Source organism: Oryctolagus cuniculus, chromosome 13 (genome assembly GCF_964237555.1).
Source record: "Oryctolagus cuniculus chromosome 13, mOryCun1.1, whole genome shotgun sequence".
Taxonomy (NCBI): domain Eukaryota; kingdom Metazoa; phylum Chordata; class Mammalia; order Lagomorpha; family Leporidae; genus Oryctolagus; species Oryctolagus cuniculus.
The window spans coordinates 48,973,993-48,988,538 of record NC_091444.1 but is presented as its reverse complement, the minus strand read 5'-3'; positions in this window follow the sequence as shown (position 1 = coordinate 48,988,538).

Here is a 14,546-nt window from a genome sequence, read left to right as displayed (position 1 = left end):
AAAAAAGATTTATTGAATGAATTTGAAAGGCAGAGTGACACATAAAGAAAGGGAAAGTCAAAGAGAGACAGAGGAAGGGAGGGAGGGAGGAAGAGAGAGAGAGAGATCCTTCATCTGCTGGTTTACTCCCCAAATGGCTGCAATGGCCCAGAACCCCATGTGGGCCTCCCATGTGGGTGGGTATAATCGGGCCATCTTCCTCTGCTCTCTCAGACATATTAGCAGTGATCTGGATCAGAAGCAGACCAACTGGGACTTGAACCAGTGCTCTGATGTGGGATGCAGGTGTTGCAGGTGGCAGCTTGATCCACTGCGCAATAACACCGGCCAAAAGTGTCACATTTTAAAACTTAAAAAAATTTGTGACAAAAATCCAAATAGCTGAGGTACCAGGTATGTTCGCCTTACTATTCCTGGAACTGCTCCAGATAACCTGAAATACTATAATTTTATCTGGTAACTAAAAGCAGATTTGGATTTTGGTGCTGATTGCTATTTTTTGTAACTAAAAAATCTGAATAATTTAGACTATAGCCAGTTGGGTTGCAAAGCAGCCAAAGGGAATGCTTTGTTAATTGAGGGAGGATCTACTAGTACACTTAGAGTGATGAACTTAAGTCTTCATTGGTCTAAACTTAGAATGGGAATATAGAGAGTTTTGCTTATTGATATTTTGAGTATTCTGCGATCCAGGTACAGAAAGTCCCCAATTTAAAATGGCTTCACTTGTGATTTTTCCTTTATGGTGGTACAAAAGCAACAAGCATTCAGTATAAGCCATTCTTCAAATTTTGAATTTGGACTTTTTCCTGCTGGCACTAAGGATGCGATCCTTTCCCACCATGCTGGGCAGTGGCTGTGAGTCACAGCATCCCACCAGGCCCATGGTCACATAGGGCAACAGCTGACATTCCACAGTGTGCTGTGTGGCATGCTAGGATGTTCTATAGGCTGGATTTATTAAATGCATTCTTGGTTTGTGATATTTTCAATTTCCTATGGGTTTATTGGTACATAACACCATCATAAGCAGAGGAGCATCTGTGTATTTCATTTTTTTCTTTATGAGGCTTACTTTTGAGGAACCAATGAAAGTCCAAATGTCACTGATTTTTCAGTGCTTTTGCACAGAGTAAACATTATCAAGGTAATGAAAATGCAAATTACAAGAACTTAATTGCAGGGTATCTATCTGTGGCAATCACATCTTCTGTTTGGAATGATTTCTGCATACTGAACTCTCATCTTCTATTTACCCCCGAGGGCCATACATCTGTTAAGTAACAATGCAAAATTCCTGGCTATCTCTGCAATTTGGTAGAGCAATTGTCTAATTCTTCTCTAAAATTACCACTTAACTGCACAAGCAGGTCTCGTGGTAGGTTTAAATAAAATGTTTAGGGTGTGACACTCTCATACAGTTTTTTAAAATATTGAACATGGCAATAAAATACCTGGGTATAGGCAAACAGCATTGGATGGATACAAGCTTTGAGGCTGTTGTAATTGTTTTCCAGAGAGTCCTACAAAGAAAGTGCAAGAGAGTGGTCACTGGATGAGAAGTCAGATCTTTCCAGGTGAGAGTTCACATGGCATTAGATAGGAGGGTTCCAGAGAGCACCAAGCCAGAGGAAACGGATACAAGAAGCAAATGAATGGGAGTCCAGAGTATACGATCAGGATGATTAATTGGGGAATTACATCAGGACCCATCCTCACAATTGAGCTCCTCCCCTGTACTCTGGTTTTAGCAACGGGCAACATTATCTTTAAACCCAGATTACAGCAGAGAATGTGAGCACTTGGCCCAGGAGAAAATTAGCACCCAAGACAGATGCTAAGACTCAGAAGGAGCAGGAAGAGCCCATACCACACCGCAAGCTGCTGTCCCCTTTCACACAGCATCAGTGTCCCTTCCCACCATCACCAGAAAAGTCCTGCCAGTCACAACTGGAATCTGCAGGTGAACATGAATTGTCAATTCCAGAGGGAATGAGCTGGAGGAATTGATACTCCAAATCATCCCTTCCCTTCCTCTGATCGCCAGCCAAGGCTCCTCACTTGCCAAACCCATCATCAGTTAGAGAGCAAGGGAGCCACAGAGGGGCTCACATACACCAGCTCTCAGGAAGGGGTGGAGTGGATGAGGCTCAAGTGAGGGCATGCATGCAGTAAAGGAAAGAGGTCTAGACCAAATATGTAGGCTAAATTGTTCATCATAACATAAAGGACAGGCCGGCGCCGCGGCTCACTAGGCTAATCCTCCACCTTGCGGCGCCGGCACACCCGGTTCTAGTCCCGGTCGGGGCGCCGGATTCTTTCCCAGTTGCCCCTTTTCCAGGCCAGCTCTCTGCTGTGGCCCGGGAAGGCAGTGGAGGATGGCCCAAGTGCTTGGGCCCTGCACCCCATGGGAGACCAGGAGAAGCACCTGGTTCCTGGCTTCAGATCAGCGCAGTGCGCCGGCCGCAGCGCACCAGCCATGGCAGCCATTGGAGGGTGAACCAACGGCAAAAAGGAAGACCTTTCTCTCTGTCTCTCTCTCTCACTATCCACTCTGACTGTCAAAAAAATAAAATAAAATAAAAACCATAAAGGACAGACATAATTTCAAAACCGCTTAGACAAAAAAATGGAGTAAAGCATACACTTGGTCAATCCAACAGTCTGATGGATTGCTTGCAATCATGGTGAGATAGATCTTCACAGCCCTGTATGCAAAAGCCTTTAAATGATACTTTTCCATGCCTCCCATTAAGCAGTGGAGTTTTCTTCTTCTTCCTTGTATTAGTCAGCTTTTCCTTATTCAGGTATTTCATAAAATACCCGAAAGAAGCTATTTAGGAAGGAGAAAGGTTCATTTCAGCTTACAGTTTTGGAAGTTCACAGTCCAAGATTGGGTGGGACCTTGGTTTATGCACCTAGTGCTGCTGAAGATGCCACGGGGGTGGTCACGTGGCAAGCCAGGAAGCAGAGACTCCTCATCCAGCCTCTGTACGGTCTCTCCTTCTTCAATCTTTGGACTCCCTCCAAACAACCTGATCCGAAGCAAACACTTCCAAATGTCCCCACCTTCAGACACCATAATTGGATCAAGCCTCACCTTACTCCATCAGCCTTTAGCATTAATCCAGTAGCTGTCAACCTAAGACGCTGGGATTTAAATGTCTGCATGAGTTTGGGAAGCCAAATTGTGTTCAGACTGTAATATCCCTCCAGTTCAAACCTGGCCTTGTGACTCTCTTTGACCAGCAGAGTAATACAGGAGTGAAGTTTTAGTCCTTGCAAGCCCAGATCTCAAGACATTGGCAGTTTGCACCAGTACCTTCTTTGAATGCTGCTGTAGGGAAGAGGACCTGGCAAGACTCTCAGGATTTAAGAAACCATGCAGAGGGGTCCAGTGGGCAGCCGACACCAACAGCCTGCCGCAAGATCCCAGTCGTGATGCTGGCAGACTACACCTGCATGCATGGTCCCAGGCAGGACCAGAGGAGGAAATCCCTTGCTGATCCCAAAGAGCTGACACACTGAAATACTGGACAATAAATGGAGGGCCAGCTATCCTCTAAAAATGCTGAATATCCAGTGCTGTTTCTGCACTTTTATTAAATACATGTGTTTCTATAAGTATTATATAGATGTGTATTGTGCATTTTTAAGATTTATGCTATAGAGAAGGGAAAAAAAACTTTCTCTAACCTCCTAGGCTCTGCAAGTGGGCCTCAAGAAATTGAACTAATGAAAAACAGTTTAATAAGAGGAAAACTGAATTATTAACATGTACATACACACGGGAGAAATTCAGTATGAGTAACTCAAAGCAGTTGGTTAGAAATCAGGGCTTATATGGCATCTTAACAAAAACCAATAAACTTGTACAGAAATGAGAAGACAAACGAAAAGGCAAAGACAATGGTTTAGGTTCTTAGGTGTTGCAAACTGTGAGAAAGTAAGTAGATGGGGAGACTGATGGAGGAAAATGGTTGTTTCCAAGGTTTCTCATGCTGATTCCTCTCTGGGTAGGTTAGAGACTCTGTTGATTAAGAATTCTGGTGGTTGATAATTATTCTCCTCTCCCTTGTATGGAAGAGGGAACTGGAATGACACATAAAAATTTATGTCCTGCTTTTAACCAGATAGAGGGAGAACAAGGAGCTTTCTTCTTCTGATTTCTTTTTTAACATATCTGCTGCCTCCTAATTTCCTTAAGCTGAAGATAATCCTGATGCCAAAGAGGCATATTTTGGGTTAACTTATGCTGATCCCTTACCCCATAAAATTTTAAATTTACAACATTATGTATATTTCTGAAACATTTTTAATTCAATATAAAAGAGTCAAGCTGTTTCATTCAAATATGTAAGATCAAGCTCATTTATTTCAGCTGCTGTGAAATATTCAATTCAATGATCCATTCTCCTTCTGATGAGTATTTAGGTTGCCTCCATTTTTTGTTTTGCTTTTATGATAATTCTGCAGTATGCATGTTTATATAAATTTTCATGGGTATATGTAAAAGCATTTCCCAGGGAAATGAGATTGCTGTGTCATAGGTATTCCATGCCTTTAATTTCACTGAATACTGTCAAACTACTAAGCTGTACCAAGTTATACTCCACCAGTAGCAACTTAGAGTTTTGACTTCCCCAAGTCATGACTACCACTTTCTACCATTAAATCTGTGTTGATCTGGTGGGAGTGATATGGTGCGGCTCAGTCCAGAATAGAATCCTAGCTTGATAGTCAATTTCCATTTACTCTCTGGCATCAAATGTTGCAAATGAGAAATATATCATCTGTTTAACTGTCATTCTTTTTTCTGATTTGCTTCTTTATTTTTAATGATTTTTAAACTTTATGTTATGCCATTAATCGTACATGATTAAATATTTTTAAAATCCATATCTGTTATGGTTTGGATAATTATTTGTGTGTCCCCCAAAGGCCCATGTGTTTATGGGAATGGCTTGAGGCTGGAACTTAACTGAAAGGCAGAGACAGAAGGGGAGGCCTTGGAAAGCGATCAGCCTGGATTGGGTTCTTGGGGTGAGGTCTAGGATCCAATCACTGTGGCCTTAGAAAGAGAGACTCGGGGTTGTGAGGAGAGAACCTGCTCCGTGCCTCCCTGCTTCCTGGCTCCCCACGCGATCCTCCCTCTCTTCCGCCCCTGCCAGCCTCTTAGCATCTGGGCTGCTGACGTGGGGCTGTAAATCTCCAGACCAATGGGACAAAGGACAGCTCCTTCCTTCCTGGGTAGTTTCTCTCAGGTATCTTAGTAAAAGTAACAAAAAAACCGACTGACACAGTACACTTTTTACGTCAGAGCCGCTACAGTTTTCTAGAAAGTTCTCAATCATTATCTCTTAAAAGACTGTGTCACTTCCAGGAATTTGGTAAACGTGATGTGACCGTCCAAACACAGAATCATTAAAACAGGAAAACATATGTCTCAAAAATGTGTTTCTTAGGTCTCCGGAAAAGTAAAGGAAAACAACCGGAGGACGGAAGGCACTGGAAAGCCGGATTTCTCCATTTGCACTCCAGTCAGTATTTAACCTGAGGTCAGCATCAGGATCCTGACGTCCCATCTAAAGGCAAAGGGCAGAAGAGTTGAACAGAGGCTGCCCACGGCAGCCGGGACCTCCTGCACAGCAGGGTGAACCAGAAAACGAGCACACTGAAAAAGGTGTTTGCCTCGTTTGGCCTTTGCTCTGCATAACCAGAGGGGCAAAAAGTCTCCTGAGTTATGGTAGCCACAAACATGCACTCAGTCAGCTTGAGGACCAAATTCACAATACTTGTGTGGCGCAAAGAGGCCCAAGTGGAAAAGTCTTTCCCAGAGGAACATCCTTTCATCATAGGCCTCAGAGAATCCCAACATAGAAAGTCCCAAGGAATCTATCACAGTCAAAATATCAGGAACCACGATGGAAGAACCACAATGGGTGAGCGTTTTGAGAAAGGACAAAATATAGAATCAGACCCACACGTGCAGATATTGAATATGGTTTACAGGAAAACTTATGCTAAAAGACAGAATTTGCTTAAGGGAGGTGAGGGTGTAAGCTGTGTTTTATCTGGGGGGAAACCTCATCTGAGAACTCAGAGTTTAACGAGTCAGCATGAACACAACTGAATGTTCCAGAAACAGCAAGAAGGACATTCTGGCCAAAGCAGAGAGAGGTCAGACGGCTAATGGGAGCCCGAGCCCAGAGGGACGTGCACACCATTGAGATGGACTTTGACTATAATCTTCAGGGACCAGGAAGCCTTCAAGGGTTTTGAGTAGGAGAGTGGTGGGTATGACCTGTGTTTTTAAATAGGTCTTTCTGGATGCTATGTTAAGAATCCAAGGAATCACATCCAAGGTCAGTCTGTCATCTGGACAAGGATGCTTCACAAAAAGAAAATTACGGGCCAGGGGCTGGGGCTGTGGTGTAGCCGGTTAATCCGCCACTTGCAACGCTGGTATCCCATAACAGAGTGCTTCTTCTTGAGTCCTGGCTGCTCCACCTCTGACCCAGCTTCCAGCTAATGAACCTGACAGGGCAGCAGAAGATGGCCCAAGTGCTTCAGCCTCTGCCACCCATGTGGGAGACCTGGATGGAGTTCCTGAGTCTTAGCTTTGGCCTGGCTCAGCTCTGGCTGTTGCAGCCATTTAGGGGGTAAACCAGCAGATGGAAGAAATCTCTCTCTCTTTCCCCCACCCCCTCTGATGCTCTAGCTTTCAAATAAATAAATAATCTTTTAAAAAATTCCATGCCAATATCCTGATGAACATATAAGCAAAATTATCTGGAGAATATTTTTTTTTTGGAAAAGTAAACAAAACGGACCTAAGTATAGTTAGGCTTACAAGAAAAAAAGAGAGAAGACCCAAATAAATAAAATTATAAATGAAAGTGGAGACATTGCAATTGATATACAGAAATACAAAGGATCAGAAGAGCCAATAATAAATTTAGACATCAACAAATTTGAATATATAAGAAATATGGATAAATCTTTAAAAACATACATCTCGCCAATGATGAGGAAACAGAACATCTAAAGAAGCAAATAACGAGTAAGGACATTGAATTACTGCCTTAGTCCATTTTTTATTGTTGTTGCTATAAAGAAAGACCTGAGCCAGGGTAATTTGCAAGCGAACAAGGTGTATGTTGGCTCACAACTCTGGAGGCTGGAAGTCCAGGATCAGGCGGCTGCAGCTGGTGAGGGCCTCATGCTGCTTCTAACACAGTGGAAGTCAGACTGAAAAACAGGTGTCTGTGGAAGAGGCAAAACATGAGGGGCAACCTCAAGCTGACTTTACAATAACTTACACTTGTAGTTACTGATCCAGTCCCACGAGAATTAACACAGTCCCCCAAGAAAGGCATCAGCCCCTCTTAAGAACCTAAGCACCCCTTAATGACCCCACCTCCTAACACCACCACAGTGGAAATCAAATTTCAACATGAGTTTCAGAGGAGACAAAACATAGCATTCAGTAATCAAAAACCTTCCAACAGGGCCGGCGCCATGGCTCACTAAGCTAATCCTCTGCCTGCGGTGCCAGCATCCTATATGGGCGCCAGTTCCAGTCCCAGTTGCTCCTCTTCCTGTCCAGCTCTCTGCTGTGGCCTGGGAAGGCAGTGGAGGATGGCCCAAGTGCTTGGGCTCTGCACCCACATGGGAGACCAGGAGAAGCACCAGGCTCCTGCCTTCGGATCAGTGCACCGGCCACAACGCGCAGGCCATAGCGGCCACTTGGGGGGTAAATCAACGGGAAAAGGAAGACCTTTCTTTCTGTCTCTCTCTCTCTCACTGTCTAACTCTGCCTGTGAAAAAAATACAAAAAAAAAACAAACAAACAAACAAAAAAAAACCTTTCAACAGAAAAAAATCCAGGACCTGATGGCTTCACTGAGGTGAATTTGACCAAGTATTGAAAGAAAGATTAGGCCAGCGCCGGGGCTCACTAGGCTAATCCTCTGCCTTGCAGCGCCGGCACACTGGGTTCTAGTCCCGGCTGGGGCGCCGGATTCTGTCCTAGTTGCCCCTCTTCCAGGCCAGCTCTCTGCTGTGGCCAGGGAGTGCAGTGGAGGATGGCCCAAGTACTTGGGCCCTGCACCCCATGGGAGACCAGGAGAAGCACCTGGCTCCTGCCATCGGATCAGTGCGGTGCGCCGGCCGCGGCGGCCATTGGAGGGTGAACCAATGGCAAAAAGGAAGACCTTTCTTTCTGTCTCTCTCTCTCTCTCTCACTGTCTACTCTGCCTGTCAAAAAAAAAAAAAAAAGAAAGAAAGAAAGAAAGAAAGAAAGAAAGAAAGATTAAAATCATTCCTTCTGAAATTACTCTGAAAAATTGAAGAGGAGTGAATACCTCCAAACTTACTTTAGACTCTGATGCCAAAGCCAGAAAAGGGTATTCAAAATAAAAGAGAAAGAGAGAGAGAGAGAGTAGGAGGGAAGGAGGGAGAAAAGAAAGAGAAACAGTGAGGGGGTTTCTCAAAAAATTTAACTACCATGTGATATCATAGTTACACTTGTGGCTATATTAGCATACCCAACGAAATAACCTCAGTGTCTCAAAGAGCTATCCACACTGTATTCACGGAGGCATTACTCAAATAGCCAAAATATGGAATCAACAAGGTGTCCATCAATGGATGAATGGACAAAGAACACATGATGTGTGTATACATACAAGCGTATACATACTCATACACACACACATGCATACACACACATAGGGATATTATTCGGCCCTAAAAAAGCAAGGAAATTCTACCATTAACAATGATAGGGATGAACCTGGAGTACTATTATCCTAAGTGGAAGAGCAAGGAAAGAAAGACAAACTCTGCATGGTCTCACTTAATTTGGAACCCAAAAGAGTTGAACTCACAGAGGCGGAGAGAATGACTGTGATTGCTGGGGATCCGTGGGGTTATGCTGGTCAAAGGATGCAAAGTTTTAGTCATGTGAGATGAGTAAGTTCTGGAAAGCTAGTGTATAGCAGGGTTATCACACTTAATGATACTGTATTGTGTGCATTAAACGTACAAAGAAAGACCTTACATGTTTTCAACAGGTACAAAAAAGTAATACTTAACTATATGAGGTAATGAATATACAAACTAGCTTTCTTGTAGTAATCATTCCACAAAGGAGAATATCAAAACATCACATACAAGCTAAATTTTTGTCAATGATATCTCAATCAAGCAGTAAAATAAATGATGAAACTGAAAAATAAAAAGGCTAAAGACAAAAATATTGGAATGGATAAAAAATAAGACCCAACTATATTCTGTCTACAACAAACACAGGCTGAATATAAAGACATAGGTTAAAGTAAAGCAATGGAGAGAGATATACCATGCTAACATTAAGCTGCAGTAGCTCTAATAATATCAGACAAAACAGGCTTCAGAACAAGAAAAATTATCAGAAGTTAAATAAATTCAGATAACCTAGGTCTATACTTATTAAAACAATTAAATCCATAATAAAAATCTTACATAAAAAAAGCATCTGGCCCAGATGACTTCATTGGTAAATTAGACCAAAATTTAAGGAAGATATGATAATAATTCTCTGTGAGTTTTTCCAGGTAATAGAAGAAGGACTACTTCTTAACTTACTCTATGAGACTAATATTACTGTAATACCAAAATCACAAAAAGACTCTGAAAGAAAGAAAATTCATAGACTAATATCTCACATTAGCATAATCATGAAATTTCTCTCAGAAAATTAGGAAATTGATCCAACAATGTACAAAAAGAGTAATGAAGGAAGAGTGGCTTAGTGATTAAGAGTCTAAGACACCCACGTCCCACCTCAGAGTACTTGGTTCAACACCTGGCTCTGTCTCAGGCTTTCTACTAATGCAGACCTTAGAAAGCACTGGTGATGGCTCAAGCAACTGGGTTTGTCTACCCACAGGGGAGACCTGGATTGCATTCCTCTCTCCTAGCTTTGGCACTGGCCCAGCTCCAGTTATTATGAGCATTTGGGGACTGTACCAGCAGATGGAATCTCTCTCTCTCTCTCTCTCTCTCTCTCTCTCTCTCTTCTGTCTTTCAAATAAGTAGATTTAAAAAAAAAGAATCATACACACAGACAAGTGAGAGTTATTCCAGATATGTAATATTGGTTCAACTTCTGAAAATAAATTAACATAACCCATCACCTAAACAGGCCAAGGAAGAAAAACCATATGGTTGTATCAGTTGATGCAGAAAAAGCATTTGACAAAATCTAACATCCTTCCATGGCAAAAATGTTCAGCAAACTAGGAATAAAAGGAAACTTCCCCCATTTGACAGAGACCATTTGCCAAAAAGTCCTATAAATGAGATCACCTTAAAGCAGAGATTCCCTCTCTCATTATTCCTGTTCAACATTGTGCTGAAAACCCTGGCTGGTACAATTAAAAAAAAAAGGAAAGATAATAAAAGGTTTATAGATTATAAAGTAAAAAACAGACCTGTCTTCTTTCACAGATGGGATTTGTCTATGTAGAAACCCTAAAGAACAAAAAAATTAAAAACCAACTGCTGGAACTACACTACTTGATTGTTAACAAGTTTGTGGGATACAAGATTGGCACACAAAAGTCATTGCTACACAATGGCAATAAACAACTGGAATCTGAAATTAAAAAGAAAATAACATTCATAATAGCACCCACAAAAGAATGAAATACTTATGTTTAAATCCAATAAGCTATGTGTCAGATTTTATGTAGGAAACTACAAAATTTGATGAAAGAAATCAAAGATCCAAATAAAGAGAGGAATATTTTAGAGTCATGGGTTAGAAGAGTCAATACTGTTGAGATGTCAGTGCCTCCCTACTTGATCTATAGATTCCCAGCAAGCTAATTATAGATATCCACACACTAATTCTAAAGTTTGCATAAGAAGGCAAAAGACTCAGAATAGCCAACACAATACTATAGAACAAAGTTGGAGGATTTTACTATAGAACTTCAAGACTTACTACAAATCTAGAGTAGCCAAGATAGCATGGTACTGGCAAAAGGACAGACACTTAGATCAATGGAACAAAGCAAGGAGCCCAGGAAAAGTCCCACACAAGGATGGTGAATTGATCTTTGAAAAAGAAGCAAAAGTGACTCAATAGAGGAAGAATATTTTTTGTAATCAGGTAGAAAACTTAAGGGTTCTTGTCTGGTATATATGCCAAAGGAAACATGTAGACAATAGATTGAGCTGTAAATAGAAAGGAATGCATTTGTGTTGATGAAACCAGGAGAAAGTTCGTCTTGTGACCAAAACTCAGGCTCTTCTAACAGTCAGCAGTTACAAGTTCTGTAGAGCGTGCTTCTAGGGAAGTTATACAAGTTTGCTAAGTTTTAGGAAAGCTCTGGGAGAGGTTATGCACATTCAGAAAAGAGCAGGTGCACATGCTCACTAAGTTACCATGTTCCATGTTCAGCTGGGGGTGGAGATTACAATGGAGGCGGGGGAGAGTGGCTTTCAGTGCCAGGAAGGTGAAGTCAAGGATGCTTCTGCGGCCTCTGCAGAATCCTTTACCCAGCTTCAGCCAGGTTTCTTACCAAGGGAAGTTCACTGCTGAAATGTGTCTTCCCACCATCAGTTGTGGCTTGCATTCACCTGCAAGGACCTGAAAGGACATCTGTTTGCTTTTAACTACGACCAAAACAAGAGTGAGTCATTTTCTGGGGGGAGGGAGTGTAGTGTTGTTTTCAACAAGTGGTGTTGGAACAATCCATATTTTTTAAAAAAGAAAAAGAGAGAGCAGAGGAGGAAGGGATGAAAGATGGAAGGAAAGAAAAAGAGAATCTAGACACAAAAGACTTTAACAAAAATTAACTCAAAACGGTCCTAGATCTAAACCTAAAATGCAATACTATAAAAATTCTAGAAGAAAAATCCATGCGATCTTGAGTTTGGTGATGAGGTTTGAGATATGAAAAACATGATCATGAAGGAAAAAACTGATAAACAAGACTTTATCAAAGCTAAAAACATCTACCCTGCAAAAGATACTGCTAAGAGGATGAAGAGACAAGCCACAGACTAGAAGAAAATACTAGCAAAACACACCTCCAGTAAAGGCCTTATGTCCAAAATATACAAGGAGCTCTTAAAACTCAGCCATAAGAAAACAAACAGCCCAGTATTTAAATGGCCAAAAGATCTGGGAAAAAAATGGGCATGGTATATGTGACTAAGTTAAGGATCTTGAGAGGGGAAATTTGTACTGGATTATTCAAGGGAGGCCAGCGCAACCACCAGGGTCTTGTAAGAGGGAGGCAGAAGTCAACGTCAGAGAAGCAATGTGAGCATGGATAGGAGCTGTGAGTGTGAAAGCACAGGTGTAGTCAGAGATTCAACACCACCAGGCAGCTGGCTTTGAAGGTGGAGGAAAGGGTCATGGGCCAAGAAACACAGTCAGCTACTACAGCAGGAAAGGACAGGGAAATGGGGTCTGCCCTAGAGCCTGCAGAAGGATCTCAGCTCTGCTAAGACCATGATGTCAGCCCAGTGACATCTATCCCATTCCTCTGACCTCCAGAACTGTTAACTAATAAACTTCTGCCATATTAAGCCATAACATATTGCATCTCCCAAAATCCTATCCCTTGGAAGACCCTTCGCATGGCCCAATTTAAGCGGAAAGCAGTCCCCTGACATGTCATGGTGTTGTGACAAATGTACCATAATTTGTTATAGCCACATAGGACATTAAACCACCTGGCAAGACACTTATATTTCTCGATGGACCTCGTAGGATTGCAGAAAGTATCCTGTCCAATCGCTGACTTAGATGAATGGCAAATGTCTTTGCTCTTTTCCCAGGCCAGCAAGTAGAGTTCTCTCTAGTCTTGCCTGGGTGAGATAGACTATTTTGTTTCTTTATTTATTTGAAAGACAGAGTTACAGAGAGGTAGGGGGAGAGACCTTCCATCTGCTCGTTCACTGCCCGAATAGCTGCAATGACCAGGGCTGGGCCAGCTGAAGCCAGAAGCCAAGAGCTTCATGTGAGCCTCCCACATGGGTGGCCAGGACCCCAGGCACTCGGGCCATCTTCTGCTGCTTTCCCAGGGGCATTAGCTAGGGAGCTGGACTGGAAGTGGAGCAGCTGAGACACAACCAGGCACTCATATGGGATGCTGGCTTTGCAGGTGGCAGTTTAACCCTCTAGGCCACAACACCTGCCCCGGGATAGACTTCTGAAGTCAGGCTTTATGCACACAGCTCAGTAGCAGTTTTCGAAACATGCAAGCCCAAGGTCAGACTCCCAGGCTTGCAAACTTTAGCGGACTGCCTTCCAGCTGTCCCCATGAAAACACATAGCACTCTTTCCCCATAAACCATTTCTCTCTGACTTCTAGAGATTTCTTCTTCATTTCAGTAGGGCTATTTACTTTTTTTTGAAAGATTTATTTATTTGTTTGAAAGAGTTTCACAGAGAGAGAGAGAGAGAGAGAGAGAGAAAGAGAGAGAGAGAACCTTCCATCTGCTGGTTCACTCCCCAGATGGCCACAACGGCCAGAGCTGCACAGATCTGAAGCCAGGAGCCAGGAACTTCTTCTGGGTCTCCCACGTGGGTGCAGGGGCCCAAGGACTAGGGCCATCTTCTACTGATTTCCCAGGCCATAGCAGAGAGCTGGATCAGAAGTGGAGCTGCCAGGTATCAAACAGGTGCCCATATGGGATGCCGGCACTTCAGGCCAGGGTGTTAACCCGCTGCACCACAGCGCCGGCCCCTCCGTAGGGCTATTTATTTAAAATATTTTTTCCTTCATTTTCAAATACGTGTTAGGTTCAAAAGATTCGAAATGAAATTACCAACTATTTAGAGAAGAGTGAAAAATAAGAAAATACTAATGAATCATAAAGTGTGATGTAGGCAAAGCAGTACCCAAAGAAACATGCATTGACTTAAAGGGATATACCAGAAAAGAAAAACGGTCAAAAGCAAATTAAAAACACAGTTATTCAGCTCAAAAACTAGAAAAAGACTAATCTAAAAAAATGAATTAAGAAAAATAAAAGTTGAAATAGAAAAAGAAATTCAGAGAATTGATTTAATCAATAAAACATTTTTTTTCTTTTAAAAAAGAATAAAACATCGTGAATTTTAGCAAATAGGATCAAGAAACAAACTAGAAAATACAACACGAGGGGACAGCATGGTGACACAGCAGGTTAAGTCACCACCTGCATCCCATATGAATGCTTCTTTGAGTCCTGGCTGCTCCACTTCTGATCTAGCGCCCTACTAATGTGCCTGCAAAGCAGTGGAGGATACCTGAAGCTCTTGGGCCCCTGCCACCCACGTGGGAGACCCAGATGGAATTCCTGGTTCCTCACTTTGGCCTGGTCCAGCCCCAGCTGGACCACTGGGGGAGTGAACCAGTGGATGGAAGATGTCTTTCTCTCTCTGTCTCTCCCTCTCTCTCTTTCTATAATTCTGATTTTAATAAATATTTTAAAATATTTATTTATTTATTTAACAGGCAGATTTACAGAGAGGCAGAAGCAGAGAGAAACAGAGAAAG